The sequence below is a fragment of the Macaca thibetana genome, chromosome 10, assembly GCF_024542745.1.
Source record: "Macaca thibetana thibetana isolate TM-01 chromosome 10, ASM2454274v1, whole genome shotgun sequence".
Taxonomy (NCBI): Eukaryota; Metazoa; Chordata; class Mammalia; order Primates; family Cercopithecidae; genus Macaca; species Macaca thibetana.
The window spans coordinates 26,962,341-26,982,797 of record NC_065587.1 but is presented as its reverse complement, the minus strand read 5'-3'; the positions used below and the strand labels follow the sequence as shown (position 1 = coordinate 26,982,797).

The 20,457-nt window shown below is 54.2% G+C and overlaps 1 long non-coding RNA gene and 1 pseudogene across 1 annotated transcript in view; one reads left to right on the top strand and one right to left on the bottom strand.

Annotated features, from left to right (window-relative positions):
• Positions 1–19,961, top strand: part of LOC126929561 (uncharacterized) — a 38,089-nt gene extending 18,128 nt beyond the window's left edge. Inside the window, exon 3 of the long non-coding RNA XR_007717207.1 lies at positions 15,829–19,961. This is a non-coding gene — a long non-coding RNA (uncharacterized LOC126929561). The remainder of the gene's footprint in view (positions 1–15,828) is intronic.
• Positions 14,220–15,407, bottom strand: LOC126929513 (phosphatidylinositol 3,4,5-trisphosphate 3-phosphatase and dual-specificity protein phosphatase PTEN-like; annotated as a pseudogene).
• Positions 19,962–20,457: the final 496 nt, after the last annotated feature.

The following is a 20,457-nucleotide window of genomic DNA, read 5'->3' as shown; positions in this document are numbered from 1 at the left end:
CAGTTGACTGGGGATCGTAATCTAGTTTTCTGTTTTTCCTTTGAAAAAGAAACATAAAGGCCCCAACTCATTTGCGGTTAAAAAGTCATAGGGTGGGTGCATTGACTCATGCCTGTAATCCCAGTGCTTTGGGAGGCTGAGGCAGGCAGATTGGTTGAGTCCAGGAGTTGAAGACCAGACTGGGCAACATAGGGAGGAAAACTTCCTCCCTACGAAAGAATACAAAAATTAGCTGGGCATGGTAGTGCATGCCTGTAGTTTTAGCTACTTGGGGGCCTGAGGTGAGAGGATCCTTTGAGCCCTGGAAGTGGAGGCTTCAGTGAGCTGAGATCGCACCATTGCTTTTGCAGCCCAGGTGATAGAGTGAGACCCTGTCTCAAAACAAACAGACAAAAAAACCCAAAAAGTCATATAAAATGTCTTTATAAATACAACAGAGGCAAACCTCACATGATTTGTGTGCATGGCCTTGGAGGGGCAAAGGCCCAATAGGAGTGAGAAGAGGAGAGAAGGGAGGGCGCAGGCTGTGGGGCAAAGGTCAAAAGTAGAGGCCAGGAGGGCCGGCCTGGCAGCCTGAGTCCACTGCAGGTGACACTTCTGGCTTTGGTATCCTTGTTTCGTGTCCTGTGAACTGTGCTTTTGACATGTCCCTAGGTATCTCCTGTGGGCTCCTCGCTGGGGTGGGGTGGGAGGAGGAAGCTGAGGGGGTAGCCAGGGTCTGTGTCCATTGAGGGGTATCCAAATTCTAGTGGAGGGAGGGCTGGAGGGGAGTGGGGAAAGGGCTTTGGCCAAAGCCAGGTGCTGGCGTGTGATGGGTCTCCATGGCTGCTGGGACCTTGTGGCCATTCCTGGGACATGTCTGTAGCCTTAACAAGTGGCCTGGTTTTTCTAGGGGTCCCCATCCCCTGCCCCTGGCAGCCCCTTTGAGCTCAGCACACAAAGCCCAGCTCAGAGAGGTTGGGCCTGGGCCATGGTGGCCGGGGAGGTCAGGGTGCAAGGCCTAGGTGGCCTCCAGGTGGGTGGTGAGCCAGGGCATATGGACATGTGGACAGTGCCAGGCCTGGGTCCTGCGCTTCATCAACTCTTCATGCCTAGACCACAGCCTCTCCAAGCAGGGTCCAGCTTGTGTTGTCCTGTCTTTTGTTACTTCAATTAATGCCCAGCTTCCTGACGCCTAATTTTTTGGGGTGATCAGACCTAACACCAGGTCATGGGGGTGATGAAGTCTGGTGGAGTCTAAGGAATGAGAAAAAGTTTGAGAGAGAAAGTGGGACCAGGGGGCCATTGCGAGTGTGGAGATTGCAAAGGCCCTGAGCTCTGGGAGCCCACGCTATTTATTGGTGCTCAACGAAACAGTTGGTGAGGATGTGGGGGTTGAAAGGAAGCAGTGTATCAAGAGAGTTTAGCATTTTCTTTGAAACATATGACTACTTGACTACTTGAGATAATGAGAGTGCTAGAAGCAAGGAGCCAGCAAGTCGAGCAGACATGCAAGCTCTGCCTCAGGTTCTCTCCCAACACTCAGCTTTTCTCCCAACATAATTAAACTGGAATTGCTTCATGTCCAATAGCTGAGCATCCCATTAGATACAAGTTAATGCAACTGTTGCAGCGGCCATGAAATGAGGCAGGTGCCGCCCCCCAGGGAGGGACACAGAATCCGTCTTGGAGGACAGCATGGCCCGATTGGGCAGCTGCACACGGCCACACTGAGGCCGCACTGGCCAGCACTCGGCCCACCCAGTACTTCAACGAGGCCCTTCCCAGTACTTCAACGAGGCCCTTCCCAGGCACCTTGAGGAGGACTCCCCTTGTGGGCCTCTGGCCTCCAGCTCCTCTGCCCGCCCCAGTGCAGCCTGATGGCTTCCTGCTGAGGTTTGCTGTTCCAACTCCATGGGAAACTCAAACTGGTATATCAACATTTGGAAAATGCAGAAAAAATAGAGAAAGGAAAGGAGGGACCCCCCCACCCCAGAAATGTGCCATTCCTCCCATGGTCCTGCCTTTCAGGCTGCATAGGGGCTACAAGACACTTTTTGGGGCCTGCAGTGGGGGCCGAGGCAGGCACTCTGGGAAGGTGTCGGGCAGAGGCCACCTTGTGAGGAGCCACTGGTTCCTGAGGAGCTGGAAGTTCCAGGATGGGGGGCAGGGCTGGGAGCCAGTGGGGGTGGCCAGTGGAGGTGAGGCAGGCTGGGGATGCTGGGATGATACCTTGCACCCACCAGTCTCTGGCACCAGCCTCTCACCCTGATGGCCCTCTGTCCAGGGCAGCCTCAGGGTGCCTTCTGCCAGTGGCCAGTAGCATTATGCCTGGCTGGTTCATCACCTCAGAGTCTTAAGATTAAATTAAACTATTATTTTTAGAGAAAGGGTCTTGATCTGTCACTTAGGCCAAAGAGCAGTGGCATCCATCACAGCTCACTGTAGGCTTGAACACCCATGCTCAAGTGATCCTCCCACCTCAGCCACCCAAGTAACTGGGACTGCAGGTGCGCGCCCCCATGCCCAGCTGACATTTAAAGTAACTGGGACTGCAGGTGTGCGCCACCACGCCCGGCCAATACTGAAAAACTTTTTTGTTTGTTTTTAGATGGGGTCTTGCCCTGTCACCCAGGCTGGAGTGGAATTGTGTGGTAACAGGTCACTGCAACCTCGAACTCCTGTGCTCAAGTGATCCTCCTGCCTCAACCTCCCAAGTAGCTGGGACTATAGGTGCAAACTACCACACCTGGCTAGTGTTCAAATTTTTTTGTAGAGATGGGCTTTCACTGTGTTGCCTAGGCTGGTCTCAAACTCCTGGCGTCAAGCAATCCTCCCACCTTGGCTTCCCAAAGTGCTGAGATCACAGGCCTAGGCCGCCACACCTGGCCAGCCCAGACTCTTGGTTCAATCCCATAAGAGGGCTTGAGTGGGGCAAGGAGGTGGCAAAGTGGGCGGTGAAGGGGCCGCCCTGGACAGGCCTCCCTGCCCAAGGGTACTGAGCGGCCTCTGCACTGGGCTCCCAGGCTGGGCTCGGTGGGTCTGAGGCAGGAGCAGCCTCCCCATGGAGGCCAGCTCAGGTGGCAGAGGCCCGCTCTGCCCCGGAGCTGTGGAACCAAAAGCAGGTCTCTGGTGTGTGAGCTGCTGGGCCCAGCTTTCTCTCAAGCATGTTTGCTGTCTGGGTCCTCCTCTTTGGGACCAGGGCCATGGCCATGGCCACACGCACCTTGTCCCCATGCTGCACCATCATGTCTGTGACATCAGCTTGATGCCTGTGAGGGACTGGGTATCTCAGGAGATCGCAACAGGTGCCAGCACCACCCAGTTGTATTCTCCAAGGGACTCTCTGCAGCTCGGTGTCTGGGAGGGGTGGGGGGCGAGGTGCCACCTGCCATGTTCCTACTTAGAAGGACACAGCCCTGGAAGCCCTCACTGTGGAGTCTCTGAGCCCCTCATCCTCAGAGCAGCAGTTGCTGCTGTTTGCACAGAGGGCAAATCGGAGGCATGTTTGTTTAGCAAGATTGCCTCTGCAGGGGCCTGGCCCAAAAGACAGGCCGGGCATGGGGGGGGGTGGTGCTCTGTGCATACTGAACATCCCCTGGAGAGCAGCTTTGTCCACAGCTGGAGCACTCTGGAAGTGACAACACTGCAGGCCTGGAGAGCTGGGGCAGTCCAGTTGGGCACTGTGCCCACACAAACAACACACACCCCAGCGTGGGGGTGCCTGAGGGAGGATCCTGGCTACCCTGCCTAAGCCCTGTAGTCTGTGGGGCTGTGTCCATCCAGGTCCCAAGGACCTCCAACCTGCGCAGTGGCCCCATCACACCAGGTGCCATCCTGCCCTCCAGTCAACTTCCTGGGGCTCTGAGCAACCTTTACAGAGACCCTACCTGGGCAGAGGGTGGGAGGAGCATCACCCTTCCTCTGTGCAGGGAGCCTGATCAGGGTTCTGTCTCGCTGTGGGACAGTGGGCCGGAGAAGAGTGGCAGGTACCAAGTGTAGACAGCAGATGTAGATGCATGCAGGAGGCCGGGCTGGGGCCAAGAACATGGCCCTGGAGTCAGGGACACCGGCTTCATGTCTTTCCTCTGCCATTCAAGAGCTGGGGGGACCTTGGGCAGGTGGTATAGGAACAGGGAGGAGTCTGCCTGCAGCACCTGGAAGAGGGCTGTGCTGGTCAGGGGGCGCTTTGGGGAGAGGGCATCAAGGGAGGTTGACGTTGGGAAAGGGGTTGCAATGCAGAAAAAGTGGGTCCAAATCCCGCTTCAGCACTAAGACCCTGCCTCAGCAGGGGTCCCCAAGCTTGGCTCCACCCCCTGAGGAACCAGTTACTGCACACGTTGCGCATCCAGGAGCTCGGGGCCCTGGTCCTGTTTCCCAGGGAGCTGTTGGCACCTGCAGGCTCCTGGCTGAGGTACAGGTGGGCTGTTTCTCTTCCATGCCCAGCACTTTGTACTGAGCCTGTCCTGCAGAAACTCAATGGGGCCACTAAAGGTGGCCACATATTCCTTGACCCTCTGTGAGTCTGTCAGTCTATATCTCTCCCTGGACCTAGGCAGGCCTGGGACGGCTTTGACCGTCAGTGTTGGGTGGACATGGTGCTATGCTGCACTCCAGGACCTCAGAGCCTGGCTGTTCCACTTTCTGCTCTTGGCCCTGAGCGGCCTTGAAGAAATCTGACCAGGAGGGAGAGCCCATGGAGCGGGAAGGCCTGTGGGGCTCAGCCCTGCACCCAGCCTGGAGGCCAGGCCTGTGCACACAGCTGGGACTGAGTACACTGAGTGCCCCCTGAATGCCACGCGCAGCAGAAGAGCCACCCACACTGCCCTACTGGACCTTGCCCGGACTCCAGACTCACAGACCAAGCACACAAGAGACCAGCAGCTTTGTCATGCAGTAGCAGGTAGCTGGGCATGTGTTCCCCATTCCCCTGCCATCCTCTCAAATCCTGTGGGGAGGAAGCGTGTGAGGTCCAGTGGAGGTTGGGGTCAGGGTCTGACTCGGGGCTTTCTAACCCAAGTCTGAGTCCCATCCAGTGCCAGTGCCAGAGGGTGACTGGTGCTGCTCACACTGGCGAGCTCCTACCTAGGCCTTGGAGCCCAACTCCACAAGACCCCTGAAATACCTCTTTTGGGCACCACAGCCCCGTTGTCGTCCTCTGCTATGACATCAATCAGTCTGATGGTTTTTATGGTTTGATGTGTTCAAGTAAAAGGCTTGTTGCAGGGTTTAATTGACCCCATATGTCTGCCTGAGGAGGCCATGAGCTGCATAGGGCAGGTGTGAGCTGGACTCTTCCCTGGGTCCCCATGTCTTGCTGGGTACTCACAGGGCACACATGAGCATGTGCCGCAGGGGCCAGCAGGGGATGAGGCGGCTTGGCACCCACGCCCCCGCTGCCCAGTGTTTCCACCGCAGCCGAGGAGAAAATAAAGATTTCACAGCCGTCACAAACATTTCATCTTGTGCGTTTTACAGTCCACGACTGCTGTGAACGCTGGGCTCCTGTCGGAGCTAGAAGATTCATTTTATTTTTTTGAGTTGGAGTCTCACTCTGTCACCCAGGCTGGAGTGCAGTGGTGCGATCTCGGCTCACTGAAACCTCCACCTCCTAGGTTCAAGTAGTTTTCCTGCCTCAGCTTCCCAAGTAGCTTGGACTATAGACATGCATCACCACACCTGGCAAATTATTTTGTATTTTTAGTAGAGTGGGTTTTGCCATGTTAGCCAGATTGGTCTCCAACTGACCTTAAGTGATCCTCCCACTTTGGCCTCCCACAGTGCTAGGACTACAAGCATGAGCCACCGTGCCCGACCAAATGCATGTTAATTTGTATGTTCAATTATTCCAGGTTCCCTGCTGGGGCCCATGGGCTGCCCTGTGTACAAGCCACCTGCAGGTCCCCACCCAGCCCGTGGGCTCAGCAAAGTCCAGCCCCACACCCAGCCTACATCCTCCTGTCCGGTAAACACTCTCCCCCTTCTTCCTTCTTCCTCCACACCTCACCTGCTGGAAGGGGAGAGCTCCTCAGTCTACCTGGAGCCCCTCCTGTACAAGAGGGTCCACGGTTGTCCAGACGGGCCAAACCCACCTCTTAGGTTGCACCCCTGGGCTGTAGATGAGGGATCCAGGGCTTGTGGGGGTGTGTACCCAAAAGGGCAGGTCCCTCAGGCTCAGCCTCCCCGCACCTCAGTTTCCTCTCCTGAAAAGTGGGCTTGTGACTGTAAATGTTGCAGGGAGCTGCTGAGAAAATGGCTGCTGAAAGCTTGTCAGGAGGTCGTTGTGACCAGTGATGGGGCTGGGGTGTTTCTGTCAGGCCAGCGCTGGAGGCAGGGGCTGCCGGTGGTCAGGCAGTGCAGGAGTGTGGCCGGCGTGGTGAAAGGCTGGGAGGGCACCTGAGGATGAGGACATGAGGAAGCGGAGGGTGCAAGTCCACAAACCCAGCTGGGGATTGGCTCATCAGTTGCGGCCTCATGTCATTCATGTTTCATTACGGCGCCTGCGGAAGATGTTCTCTGATAGTCTGCTGACTTATGAATTCGGTTCCGGGTCCCTGTGCATCTGTTCCCGCCTTGTCATCTCCACCACTTCATTTCCCCATCTGCTTTAAAAACCAGGAACATCGCCCTGAAATAAACACTTCAAACGCTTTTTTTTAGGGGCTAATTGTGTCAAATTTCTTCGACACAGCCAGACCTGTCCCAAATTCCCAATGCGGGTGCGGCTCCCATTGAGCGCCTGGGGAGGGGACCAGGCCTGGAGCCCGGGGGCTGCGTGTGGCCGCCCCAAGTTTGCTTTCTCCAAGGCAGCCTCCACCTTTATGCAGCAAGCTGGACTCTCTCAGGAATGTGGCCCTCGCGTCAGGTTTCCCCTGGATCCCCCCTTGGCACCCTTTGACTGAAGTCCTCCTGCTGGGACCAGCGGACACTCCCCAAATTATCTGTGCTACATCTAAGGTCAAGGTCACAGCCTGCCGCCAGCTGTAGTGTTGACCCTGAGGGTCCCACCTCCCAGGACCCCTGAGCATCACGCTGGGTCTTCCCTGCCTTGCCCGCCCAGAGCACCTCTGCCCTCTGGGACCCACTCAGCGAGTGCGGTGGGTGAGTGCGGTGGGTGAGCGCGATGTAGGTGACCATGGGGAGAGAAGGCCTTTGGGAGCCCCAGCCCTGCTGTGCACCATGAGGCGGCACTCCGTCTGAGGAACCCAGAGCATCGCAGAAGAGCCTTAAAATAGTGACAATAAGAAAACAAAATCACAATTACAAGTCTCGAAACGGCACAGAGGCAATTGAGTTAGGCAGCCGCCCCATGGGAAAGCGGCTCTTTAGGAACTGAGGCCTAATGTGGGTTACGCATCGGTCAGGAGGAGGTGCTCAGCTTGTGGCCAGGCATTGGGGCCCCAAGCCACCCTTCCACGGTCGGCGGAACCTTGCCCAGCTGCAGCCGGAGCCTGGAAATGTCCATTATATGAGACTGGTGGGACCCGGGGTTCTTTGTTCCCCAAGGCCAGCGTGGCTCCTATGGGCAACTGTCATGTTCACTGGGACTGGCGGGAAGCTGGGTTTGTGGACTTGCACCCTCCGCTTCCTCATGTCCTCATCCTCAGGTGCCCTCCCAGCCTTTCAGAGGTCTTTTTTCCCAGCTGTGGGCAGGATGTCGCTCCTCTGCCCTATTTGTCCAGGACACAGGGTGCCAAGGCTGGTGGAGCCTCCCTGCAGCCCAAAGGGAGGAGGCTGGGGTCAGAGAGGCCTTGGGATGGGGCACACTTCTTCCCAGTGAACCTTAGGATCCCTCGGGCACCCATGCTCCCCACTGAGGGCCTGGGGCCACAGCACTCTGCCTGTGAGGGGTGGGCGCTTGGAGGCTTGGGGACATGTGTGCCCACAGGCATGTGGGGAGAGCCTGCCGAGCGCTGTCTTGGTGCTAGTTCCACACGCTGGCCCCCTGACACGGGGCTTGGCCTAGCAGCTTGTTGGGGAGGTGGTGCCCAGAGCAGAAGGGGGACTGGGAGGTGGTTGCTGTGGGCTCTGTGGGGCATGAGGGCTGGTGTTTGCCCCAAGCTCAGTGCCCAGTACCTGTGACCACACCTGCTCATAAGTGATCTCTGGGTGGCCCAGGGGTGAGTGGAGAGTGGACCTGAGCAGGTGACACGGGCTAGCGAGGAGCTTTGTCTCTCTAGGAGAGGGCAGCCTGTGCTGCCAGACCTGGCATCGCGCCACCCCAAGGCAGGCCTCATCGAGCCCTTGGGAGCCCCCCTCTGAGATGGAGATGCGCTTCCCTGTGGTGGGGCTTCGCTCAGAACGTTTTTATGGAATGTTAATTGATAATGCTTTTATTTAATTCTGGGTGTCATTCCATGCCAGCCAAACCCAACAGGCTGAGATTTATGCCTCCAAATTATGGGGCTCAGGCTGTTCAGAGGTGAAACAAAACAATTACCCATCAGTCAGCCACCAACTGGTTCGTGCTGAGGCTGGCAGCTCCATTAGTGGGTGTGGGTGGCCATGGCCCAGCAAGAACCCTTGCGGGGTGGGATGACCTTTGAGGCCAGGGCAGCCTGGGCGAGGTCTCAGTCCACATTCATACCCAACTGGCTCCAATGCTGCAGCCCTTGGCCTCCCACATGATGCTGTGACCCCAGGTGGGCTGAGGGTGACCTGCCGGAAGACGCAGCGTCATCTTCAAGGGTAGGACCATGTGTCCTGTGTGCTGGGGGCCTGGGGGGCCATGGCCAGCCATGGTCACTTAGCGGAAGGAGCAAGGTCATCTGCCTCCTGAGCACCCCCATCCCCAGGAGGGAGGGACTAGGTGTGAACTACTTCACAGAGAGGGAAGCCTTGGTTGTCAGAGAGGACACTGGGTCTCTCACTGGGAGGACCTCCTGGCCTGGGCTTGAGGCCACCTGGATCTGTGCAAAGGTAGATATGAGTAATATGAGTAGGGTGGGATGGGAGGGGAGGTGGGCAGGGGAGGTGTGGTTGGTGCAGGGGAGGGGAAGTGGGGGAATGGAAGGGAGGTGGGCAGGGGAGGTAGAGTGGACTGGATGTCAGAACAGCGTAGGAGTGGGGGGTGGGGGTACCTGAACCACAGAGCGGATCCTGTCCCACTTTGACCTTGGTATGGTTGAGTCAGTGGCTAAACCAGGCCCTGTGGTCCTTCACCCAGGGGAGAGCCTGTATACCTTTTGGGCACTGCTAGGCCAGCACACAGCTCTGACTGAGCGCCTCCCCGTCTCGCGTGGTTTCCCGGATGCCTGGCTGGCTGCTTACAGGGACACGGGCTGGATGGGACAGTGACGAGAGGGGGGCTCTCCCAGCCCCAGTGACCCTCTAGGCCAGGGGTTGGCTTCTCTCCCTGCAGAGACCGCCCTTTCCTGCTCCTCTGCCTAGCTGCCCTGGGATTTGTGTCGCAGCCTCCCCAGCGTTCATCCTGGATGATCTGCACGTAGGCATGGCGCCTTACTGGGTCAGAGTGGTGTCCGGGTGAGCAGGTGGAGGGCTCTCCTCACTGCCTGGCAGTGTCCTGTTCCCCCCGCTGCTCTGACACCCAACCTGGTCCCCAGCTGGGGCATCTCACACCCAGATCTGCTGCCCATTGGTGCAGTGCCGCCAATGCAGGTGCTGACCTCGGTCTCCGGGACTCCCTCTGTCCCTGCAATTCAACACGCTGCTCCTGCCCTGCTGGGATCCCATGTCCCTGGACCCTCCCGCTGGCAGTCTCGCCCGGTGACCCTGCTACAGGCCTGCCCCGCCACCCCCGGCACACTCTCTCATCCAGAGGCTGTGCAGTCACGTGCGGACCCCCAAGGTGGCCTGTGGCTCCCTGCTCACGGCCGGGCTAAAAGGGGGCTTTCCAGTCATGTCCTGCCCTGGCTTCTTGCCTAAGGCCCTGGCCCTCATGGGACAGGCATGGTCCTCACACCCTTGGCTCTGCCAAAGCTCTGAGACCCCGCCCTAGAGACCCCGGCCCACCCAGCCTGGCCCTGCAGCAGTACGCCAAGGGCCCCTAAACCTGGCCTGGCTGCTGCCAGGGTGACCACCAGGGGCAACTGTCCGATAGAGGGCGGTGGCTGGGTCCAGTGTGTCTGGGTGACCGCAGGGCTTGAAAGCCCTGTCCTGTGCTCGGCCCGCCTGCGTCAGTGAAACTGGACTCCTAAGTCAGGGTTGGGTCCTTCCAGGGTCATGTCCTCTGAGACCTGGGGCGCGAGTCACTCCACCTCAGTGTCATCATGGGCAGAACCTCTCACGTATAGCATTGAAATCTTTCAAACTAAGTAGGAAAAGCCCTGTATTTTCTGAGCCCTATTACCATAGACCAGTACTGTCCTAAGTGTACTCTGGGGACAGACAGTGGCCAGCCCCGTAGCTCAGTCATTTCTGTTTAAAGGGTGAACAGGCTGGGTGCAATGCTTGAAAATCAAGCATGAAGTGGAACCCAGTGGGCCATGTATGGCTCTCACACCCATGAGTCATTCACACGATGCCACTTGGTCATTGCTGTCCCACCTGAAATGCAGCACTGGTGGGTGAGACCCTCTGGGCATGTTACCTGAGGGATGCGGCTGCAGCTCTTTATGCCCAGCTCTGGGCATCACTTTTTTTTTTTTTGGACAGCATCTGGCTCTGTTGCCCAGGCTAGAATGTGGTGGTGTGATCATAGCTCACTGCTGCCTCAAACTCCTGCAATCAAGGAATCCTCCTGCGTCAGTCTCTTGAATAGCCGGGACTACAGGCAAGTGCCACCACGCCCGGTGAATTTTTGTTTTTTTTCTACAGAGAGGGTTATGTTGCCCAGGCTGGTCTCAAATTCCTGGGCTCAAGCGATCCTCCCACCTCGACCTCTCAAAGTGCTGGGATAACAGGTGTGAACCACTGCACCCAGCCTGTTCACGCTTTAAACAGAAACAACAGCTGATCGTACAGGGCTGAGCACTGCCTGTCCCTGGTGCCTGTGCCGGGGGTGACTTTCCAGCTGGGGCTCAGCATTGCGGGTGGGAAGACCTCCTGGGGCCAACATGGCTTGGATCGTCAGGTCATGTGGGTCGCTGTGGGGACAGAGGCCAGCAGTGGCAGAGCTGCACAGCAGTGGGGAGGGGCAGGGCAGGGCAGAGCCCTGCCCAGGGCTGCACGGTTTCCACCCCTGCCCTGAGCTGCAGTGGGACACTTGCCATGGGGGATCCTGGGGGACACCAGGGGTGGGTCCTCGGGCTCTTGGCCAGGAACTGGCTCTTTCCAGGGCAGGCTGACAGATCAGTCCCAGGGCCCCTGCAGCCCCCACTACCCATGCCCATTCTGGGCTGTGTGATGCCCGGTGAGGTTTCTGGGCGCCTCTCTTCCATGTGTGAGTGGCCATGCTGGCATCTGGAGCCTGGGGAGCTCCTGACAGTGCTGGTCCTGCCTGCGGAGGAGGCGGGGCCAGGCTGTTTGGAAATGTCAGGTTGTCAGGTGGTGGCATTGCCCAGCACCTCACCCCCGCTCTCACCCCAAAAGGCTGGACATGGGCTGGGGCCCCAGTGATAGAGCCTGGCTGGGGGCTGGCTCCTGGGTTGTGGGGGATCAGAGACTGATGGATGAGGGCCCTCTGCTTGCTCCCGCAGTTGTGGCCTTCGTGGGCGGGTCAATGTGGAAGAGTGATGGTACAAGTGGGATCATGGGGCATCGGAGGGATCCCCCAGTAGGGAATCCTGCCTGGGGCACCTGGGCATGGTGAAGACAGATATCTCCTAGCAAGACATGTCCCCCACCCTGCGGGACCAGATGCCTTGGGTTGGGTATGGAGCAAGGCGCAGACAGAGACCAGGATGGGAAGAGCCAGGGAACTGGGCAGTCTCCTGCTTTGCCTCGGGGCTGCAGTGTCATGGTGGGGTGGGGCTTACCCACACTGTCAGTTTCCCCACAAGGCTTTGGGGTCCCAGGGGTTCAGGGGCCCTTTCTCTCTGAACCCACAGCCCTCCATGCACCCCATAGCCCTCTATGAACCCCACAGTTACCCATGGATTCCACAGCACTTCCGCAGTCCCCCATGTACCCCACAGTTGTCCATGCACCCCACAGGTTCCCATGCACCACACAGGCCTCCATGTGCCCCCCATGCTTCCATGAACCCCACAGGCCCTCATGAGCCCCATGGCCTCCTGTGATCCCCACAATCCTTCACAGCCCCAGCGCCAGGGCCTCACTTCTGGCCGCTGACTGACCTGCCAGTTTCCTGGAGTTCTTCATCCAACTTCCAAGGTTGCCGAGTCCCGGGAACACCTCACAAACCTTATGGTTCAGTGACAGGTTGTCAATCAAGTGGCAAGTTTGACATGTTTGAGCAACGTTCAGCCCGGGAGGTGCTGGGGGCCAATTAGCAGAGATTCCCAGGCAGCAGAGCGGCCGGGCTCAGGGCTGGGGGTGAACAGTCAGCCCAGACGCTGCTGCCCCCACCTGAGGATTTCTCCCCAGCCCTGGACTTGGGGCTAAGGGACTCCTGTACCCTCCCGGCCACCTGGACAGGGTCCCCGCCGTGGCCCAGCCTAGGGTGTTGCTCAGAGCACACCTGGCCGATGATGGAGCCTGACACATAGGAAGCAGCTCCTTGCAGCACCCCAGGCCTCTGTGGGGCTTCTCTGGGCGGAGTGACCTGGGGAGCAACCCCCTTCTGTGGGGCAGGTGAGGATGCTGCCTTGCGGGCTGAAGGCCAAGGGGAAGAGGCACACTGGGGTCACTCAGGCTGGGCAGTGGTCAGAGCGGCCACCCCTCCCTCTCCACAGGCTCTGGTGACCACTGTTCTGTTTAGCCCCTCTCTCTCCCCACCTTTTGAAAAGACAGAGTCTAGCTCTGTCGCCCAGGTTGGAGTGTAGTGGCACAATCAGAGCTCACTGCAGCCTCCAACTCCTGGGCTCAGGTGATCCTCTTGCTTCAGCCTCCGAGTAGCTGGGACCACAGGTGCCTGCCACCATGCCCAGATAATTTTTTTTTTTTAATTATTTTTTATAGAGATGAGGGTCTTGCTTTGTTCCTCAGGCTGGTCTCAAACTCCTGGCCTCAGGCAATCCTGCCTTCTTGGCCTCCTAAAGTCCTGGGAATATGGGTGTGAGCTACCATGCCTGGCCTCAATTTCTGCAGGCTCAGTAGGTCCTCCAATTTTCTTGGCAACCACAGGCCGGGTTCCCAAACATTTCTCTGATCTTCCCTCCACCTGGCATCTCCCTCCCCAAAGCTCTGCCCCATCCTAAAATCCCCACTGCAGAAGCTGCGCCTTCCAGAAGGTAGATAGGCATGGGCTCTGCAGCTGCAGAGGTACGGACAGGGCCTCCCTGGGCAGCTTCCTGGGAGCTGCACCATGCACGGGTCACGGGACCCTCCTGGGCAGGTTGAACTGGGAGGGGACAGAGACCTTTCTAAGGTCTCTATGCAGGCTGCTGGGTTCCAGTCACATGGTGCCCTCCCATGAATCCCTGAGGGATGGGAGTGTCTCAGCAGCACCTGCAAGGACCAGTGGGGAGGGGTGAGCATCTTTGTTCTGTCCAAGAGCGTTTTTGGAGCATGAGCTCTTGGCATGTGCCAGAGAAAGCCATGTTCGCTTTCCTTTTATGGCTGAGCTTGAGATGTCTGGATAAGAGGGGTCATCAGCCAAGGCACTGATAAGGTCTGCAGGGCTGAGCCTGTAAAGGGCTGAGCCTGGAGTTGGGGGGTACCTCTCCTGCTCAGGCTGGCACTGGGGGTTGGGGTAGGCTGGGTGAGGCTGCTGCTCCTGGCCTGGAAATGTGGAGCCCCGGGCAGTCCTGCCTGTCCCATGGCTTTGCTGGACACAAGAACTGCCAGATGTCACTTGTGCGGGAATCATTTTGCTGTTTGAATGAAGCTGGATTTGTGAGTGTGCTCACCAGCCTGGATGGATGAGGTCTGACCAGGAGACTGCCTGTTGTCTGTCCTTCACAGAGGGTCCTCCACACCCAGGGTAGAGCTGGGGAGAAGGAGTCCTGGGGAAATACTGAGTTAAACAAGGCTGATGTGTCCTCTGAGGACTTCTCAGTGTGACTGGTATAGGTGAGTCTGAGATGGCCAGGTAGCCGGGGTGTGGACACCATCAGGCTAGGGCTGCTGTCTGTCTCCTCTGCTCAGGTGCCTGTGCAGGGAGGGACTTGGGGGTGGGCCTGGGGAAATTGTGGAAAGTGGGAGTCTGTCACCAGACGCTGTCTCTGAACTGGGGCCAAGATTTAGTCATTTCATGTCCTCTCTAGGCAGTGCTTACAGGTGTTGGCCAGTATTGGCTGCATTGATTAAAGGAAGAGCTTTCTGACCATTGTCCAAGGCCAGGGCCTGGGCCAGGAGCTCTTCCGTGATTGGCTTTGTTTTTTATTTGCTTTGTCAAGGTCAGTTTTTGTTAAAGTAAGTACTTTAACAAAATAATATTCCTTGTCATTATCTGCATGCTCTATACTGCAAATGCTATCAACTTCTTGATCACATAGATTTCCATTTTCTACTTTTTCTGAGGTTTCCTCTGTTTCTGGTATGAAGAATGTATATAACCCAAAGTGAAACATTTTGTCCTTTTTTAGCATCTTGTTCTGCTTGTGGAAGAACTCTACTTTCATATCACCACACACAGGTAATGGCTGAGAGAACTCAAAGTACAAGAACTTGTCTTCCCATCGTGTGAGTCCTGAATTGGAGGAATGTATCTTCACCTTTAGCTATCAGACCACAGATTGAGGCTTGAAAGTTCTGCCACTGAACATTGGAATAGTTTCAAACACTTGTGAAACAACAGTGCCACTGGTCTAATCCAGATGATTCTTTTACAGGTAGCTGTAATAATACACATAGCACCTCTGACTGGGAATAGTTACTCCCTTTTAGTCTCTGGTCCTTACTTCCCCTTAGAAATCTAGGGCCTCTTGTGCTTTGAAAAATTTGCCCCTATGTAATAAATATGCACGAATCATTACACCAATTTGTCCTTTTCCAGCTTTATGGTGAGTTGCTGCAACATGACTTAGCCATTGGTCAAGATCTTCACAAAAGGTTTGATAAGTTCTAGCTGTGGTGGGTTATTGTCTTCAAAAGGATATTGTGCAACTCTGCCGTTAAATTTGGCGGTGTCATAATGTCTTTCAGCACAAAGATTGTATATCTTGTAATGGTTTTTATGCTTTGAATCCAAAAACGTTTCTACATCATCAGTATTGTTCCTGTATGCGCCTTCAAGTCTTTCTGCAGGAAATACCATAGCGATAATGTTTGGATAAATATAGGTTAATTCTAAGTCGAATCCATCCTCTTGATATCTCCTTTTGTTTCTGCTAACGATCTTTTTGATGATGGCTGTCATGTCTGGGAGCCTGTGGCTGAGGAAAAAAGGAGAGAGATGGCAGAAGCTGTGGGTGGTGGGTCTTCTTCTGCAGGATGGAAATGGCTCTGGGCTTGGCAGTAGCTGATGCCCCTTGCTCTGCTGCCACTTGGCTCTGGACCACAGCTGGGTAATGGCTGCTGGATGGCAGCTGTCAGGTCTCTGAGCCCAAGCCTGCTCATATACATCCAGATGGCCTGAAGCAACTGAAGAATCACAAAAGAAGTGAAAATGGTCAGTTCCTGCCTTAACTGATGACATTATCTTGTGAAATTCCTTCTCCTGGACAATGAGTCTCAGAAGCTCCCCACCAAGGACCTTGGGACCCCTGCCCCTGCCTGCCAGAGAACAACCCCTTTGACTAATTTTCCATTACCTACACAAATCCTATAAAACTGCCCCCCACCTATCTTCTTTTGCTGACTCTCTCTTCGGGCTCAGCCCACCTGCACCCAGGTGATTAAAAAGTTTTATTGCTCACACAAAGCCTGTTGGTGGTCTCTTCACAGGGATGTGCGTGACATTTGGTGCCGTGACTCGGACTGGGGGACCTCCCTTGGGAGATCAATCCCTTGTCCTCCTGTCTTTGCTCCATGAGAAAGATCTACCTATGACCTCAGGTCCTCAGACCAACCAGCCCAAGGGAACATCTCACCAATTTTAAATCGGGTAAGCGGCCTCTTTTTACTCTCTCCTCCAACCTCTCTCACTATCCCTTAACCTCTTTCTCCTTTCAATTTCAGTGCCACCCTTCAATCTTTCTCTTCCTTTAATTTCAGTTCCTTTCCTTTTCTGGTAGAGACAGAGGAGAGGCGTTTTATCCATGAACCAAAAACTCCAGTGCCAGTCATGGACTCGGGAAGACAGTCTTCCCTTGGTGTTTAATCACTGCAGGGACGCCTGCCTAATTACACCTATATTTCAGAGGTGTCTGCTTTGATCCTTCACCTTGGTAGCAAGCATCACCTCCCCTGGGTGACAAGCACCACCTCCCCTGGGTGGCAAGTCCCACCCACCCCCCACTGTGTCTCTACCTTCTCTTTTCTCTGGGCTTACCTCCTTCACTGTAGGCAAGCTTCCACCCACCATTCCTCCTCCTTCTCCCTTAGCCTGTGTTCTCAAGAACTTAAACTCTCACCTGACCTAAAACCTAAACACTAAATGCCTTATTTTCTTCTGCAATACTGCTTGACCTCAATACAAACTCGATAATGGTTCCAAATAACCAGAAAATGGCACTTTCGATTTCTTCCCTCTACAAGATCTAGGTAATTCTTGTCGTAAAATGGACAAATGGTCTGAGGTGCCTGATGTCCAGGTATTCTTTTACACATTGTTCCTTTCCTAATCTCTGCTCCCATGCAACTCATGCCAAATCCTCCTCCTTTCTCTCCTGTCTGTTCCTTCAGTCTCCATCCCAAGCTCTGAGTCCTTTGAATCCTGCTTTTCTATGGACACATCTGACCTCTCCCCTCCTCCTCAGGCTGCTCCTTGCCAGGCCGAACTAGGTCCCAGTTCTTCCCAAGCCTCCACTCCCCCACCCTATAATCTTTTTTATCATCTCTCCTCACACCCGGCCTGGCTTACAGTTTCATTCTGCAAGTAGCCCTCCCCAACTTGCCCAACAATTTCCTCTTAAGGGGGTGGCTGGAGCTGAAGGCATAGTCAAGGTTAATGCTCCTTTTTCTTTATCTGACCTTTCCCAGATCAGTTAGGGTTTAGGTTATTTTTCATCAAATATAAAACCCCATCCTAGTTCATGGCCCGTTTGGCAATAACCCTTAAAATGCTTTACCTAGATCCAGAGAGGCCAGAAGGCCATCTCATTCTCAATATGCATTTTATTATCCAACCCACTCCCGATATTAGAAAAAAACTCCAAAAATTAGATTCCAGCCCTCAAACCCCACAAGAGGACTTAACTTCTCCTTCAAGGTGTACAATAAGAGAAAAGAGTTGCAATTACTTGCCTTCACTGTGAGACAAACCCCAGCCACATCTGCAGCACACAAGAACTTCAAAACGCCTAAGCCACAGTGGTCAGGCAGTCCTTCAGGGCCTCCTCCCCCAGGATCTTGCTTCAAGTGCTGGAAATCTGGCCACTGGACCAGGAATGCTTGTAGCCTGGGATTCCTCCTAAGGCATGTCCCATCTGTGTGGGACCCCACTGGAAATTGGACTGTCCAGCTTGCCTGGCAGCCACTCCCAGAGCCCCTTGAACCCTGGCCCAAGGCTCTCTGACTGACTCCTTCCCAGATTTTCTTGGCTTAGCAGCTGAAGACTGGTGCTGCCCGATTGCCTCGAAAGCCTCCTGGACCATCACAGATGCTTTGGGTAACTCTTACAATGGAGGGTAAGTCTGTCCCCTTCTTAATCAGTATGGAGGCTACCCACTCCACATTACCTTCCTTTCAAGGGCCTGTTTCCCTGGCCTCCATAACTGTTTTGGGTATTGATGACCAGGCTTCTAAACCTCTTAAAACTCCCCAACTCTGGTGCCAACTTGGACAACATTCTTTTATGCACTCCTTTTTAGTTATCCCCACCTGCCCAGTTAGTTGCCTTATTAGGTCAAGGCATTTTAACTAAATTATCTGCTTGCCTTACTATTCCTAGACTACGGACACAGCTCATTGCTGCTCTTTTCCCCACCCAAGCAGTTTCTCAGGCTCTTGGTATTCAGTGGAAGCTTCATACCCCTTACCATCCTCAATCTTCAGGAAAGGTAGAACGGACTAATGGTCTTTTAAAGACACACCTCACCAAGCTCAGCCTCCAACTTTAAAAGGACTGGATAGTACTTTTACCTCTTGCCCTTCTCACAATTAGAGCCTGTCCTCAAAATGCTACAGGGTACAGTCCACTTGAACTTTTATATGGACGCACTTTCTTGCTTGGCCCCAACCTTATCCCAGACACCATCCCTCTAGGTGTCTTATCTTCCAGTCCTCTAGCAGGCTAGACAGGAAATTTGCCAGGCTGCTGATCTTCTCTTGTCTACTGCAGATTCCCAGCCATATGAAGACATCCTAGCTGGACGATCAGTTCTTGTTAAGAATCTGACCCCCTCAAACTCTACAACCTTGATGAACTGGACCCTACTTAGTCATCTATAGTACCCCAACTGTCGTCTGCTTCCAGGACCCTCCCCATTGGGTTCACCATTCCAGAATAAAGCTGTGTCTGTCAGCCAGCCAGCCTGATCTCTCCTGTTCTTCCTGGAAGTTGTAAGTACTCACCCCTGCTTCCCTTAAACTCACCCACATTTCTGAAGAACAGCAGTCACACTTAATGAGCCTAACATATCCTTTCATTTTGTTAGGTCTATTCTTCTTTACCCTACTCTTTGCAACAGGGCTTTACACAGTCACCCCCACTACTTGGACTGCATCCCAAAAACTTTTCATCCCTGCTATCTTCTATCTAGTCATACTCCTATTCTTTGTTCTCACCTATCCATAAATGGTGCCCTTGTCTACACTGCTGGCTTATACTTTTTCTCCAGACCATCATAGCTGGTCTTGGTCTCATCCCCTAACTGCCACTCTTAACTCCCTCTTGGAGTGGGATAGATGACCTTTGCTGGGAAGGCACGCTCCAATTCTTTCACCCACTTTACATTTCCAGTTTTGCCTTACACAAGGTCTCTTCTTCCTCTGTGGCTCCTCCACCTACATGTGTCTGCCTGTTAAGTGGACAGGCACATGTACACTAGTTTTCCTTACCCCCAAAATTCAATTTGCAAATAGGACCGAACAGCTTCCTGTTCCCCTCATGACACCAACACTTCACTACTATTTTTTTTGTTTTTCTTATTAATATAAGAAGACAATAATAGGGCTTGACTGACTTACTGCTGAAGGAGGAGGAGTGTGTGTGTGTATGTATTTTTTTTTTTTTGAGATAGTCTTACTCTGTCACCAAAGCTGGAGTATAGGGACGCTGTCTTGGCTCACTGCAAGCTCCCCCTCCTAGGTTGACGCCATTCTCCTGCCTCAGCCTCCCAAGTAGCTGGAACTACAGGTGCCCACCACCATGCCTGGCTAATTTTTTGTATTTTTAATAGAGATGGGGTTTCACTGTGTTAACCAGGATGGTCTCAATCTCCTGACCTCGTGATCTGCCCGCCTCAGCCTCCCAGAGTGCTGGGATTATCGGCATGAGCCACTGCACCCAGCCAGGACTCTGTATATTTTTAAATGAAGAGTGTTGTTTCTACCTAAATTAATCTGGCCTGGTACATGACAACATAAAAAAAACTCAAGGATAAAGCACAAAAACTCGCCAACCAAGCAAATAATTACGCTGAACCCCCTTGGACACACTCTAATTGGGTATTCTGGGTCCTCCCAATTCTTAGCCCTTTAATACCTATTTTTCTCCTCCTCTTATTTGGACCTGTGTTTTCCGTTTAGTTTCTCAATTCATACAAAACTGCACCCAGGCCATCACCAGTCATTCTATACAAAAAACGCTCCTTTTAACCCCACAAGATCACCCCTTACCCCAAAATCTTTCTTCAGTTTAATCTCTCACACTCTAGGTTCTCATGCCACCCCTAATCCCATTCGAAGCAGCCCTGAGAAACATCGCCCATTATCTCTCCATATCACCCCCCAAAATTTTCGCTGCCCCAACACTTCACCACTATTTTATTTTTCTTATTAATATAAGAAGTCAGGAATGTCAGACCTCTGAGCCCAAGCCTGCACAGATACATCCAGATGGCCTGAAGCAACTGAAGAATCACAAAAGAAGTGAAAATGGCTGGTGCCTGCCTTAACTGATGACATTATCTTGTGAAATTCCTTCTCCTGGAAAATGAGTCTGAGAAGCTCCCCACCAAGCACCTTGTGACCCCCACCTCTGCCCACTAGAGAACAACCCCTTTGACTGTAATTTTCCACTACCTACACAAATCCTATAAAACTGCCCCGCTCCTATCTTCCCTTCGCTGACACACTCTTCTGGGCTCAGCCCACCTGCACCCAGGTGAATAAAACTCTATTGTTTACCCAAAGTGTGTTGGTGGTCTCTTCACACAGACGCGTGTGACAGCAGCGACTGGTCCTGCTTCTCCTCGGTAGCCAGACTGGCAGCAGCAGCAGCAGCAGTGGAATGGGGAGAAGAGGAATAAT